The sequence below is a fragment of the Chrysochloris asiatica genome, unplaced genomic scaffold (genome assembly GCF_000296735.1).
Source record: "Chrysochloris asiatica unplaced genomic scaffold, ChrAsi1.0 scaffold00072, whole genome shotgun sequence".
Classification (NCBI taxonomy): Eukaryota; Metazoa; Chordata; class Mammalia; order Afrosoricida; family Chrysochloridae; genus Chrysochloris; species Chrysochloris asiatica.
The window spans coordinates 457,749-458,660 of NW_006408590.1; positions in this window are offsets into that span (position 1 = coordinate 457,749).

Below are 912 nucleotides of genomic sequence, written 5' to 3' on the forward strand. Positions count from 1 at the left end.
AGTGTATGGTTGCAGCTATTTTTATATTATCTTTAGTGACATTGTACTTGCATGAGATATTATTGATATTGTCAAATGATTTCTGCATTCTGTTGAGATGGGCACAAATATGGATCTCTTACAGTCGGTTGGCCAGGTAAGCTGTCTTCCAAATTTCTTGGCATAGATGAGTGAGTGCCTCCAGTGCTGCCTCACTTTCTTGAAAGATTTCAATTTGTATTCGATCAATTTCCAGTGACTTGTTCTTTGTCAATGTCTTCAATGCACCTTGGATTTCTTCCTTCATTCTCATTATTGGTTCTTGATCACGTGCTACCTCATGAAATGGTTGAACATTGACCTTTATTTTTGGTACAGTGACTCTATATATTCTTTCCATCTTCTTTTGATGCTTTCTGCACCATCCAATATTTTGTCCATAAAATCCTTCAATACTGCAAGTAGAGGCTTGAATTTTTCTCTTCAGTTTTCTCATCTTGAGAAATGCTGAGCATGTTCTTCCCTTTTGGTTTTCTAACTCCAGGTCTTTGCACATTTCATTATAATATCTGACTTTGTCTTCTCGAGATGATCTTTGAAATGTTCTCTTTAGCTCTTTTGCCTCATTTCTTCCATTTGCTTTAGCATCTCTATGTTAGACAGCAAGTTTCAGAGTCTCTTCTGATATCCATTTTGTTCTTTTCCTTCTTTGTTGTTTTCCTAATGACCTTTTGCTTTCTTCCTTTATAATGTTTTTGATGTTATCCCACAACTCTTCTCATCTTCGGTCTTTAGTGTCTAATGCATTAAATCTGTTCTTGAGATAATCTCTAAATTCAGGTGGGATATGCTCAAGATCATATTTTGGATCCTGTGGACTTGTTTTAATTTTCTTTAGCTTCAACCTGACCTTGCTTATGAGCAATTGATGAT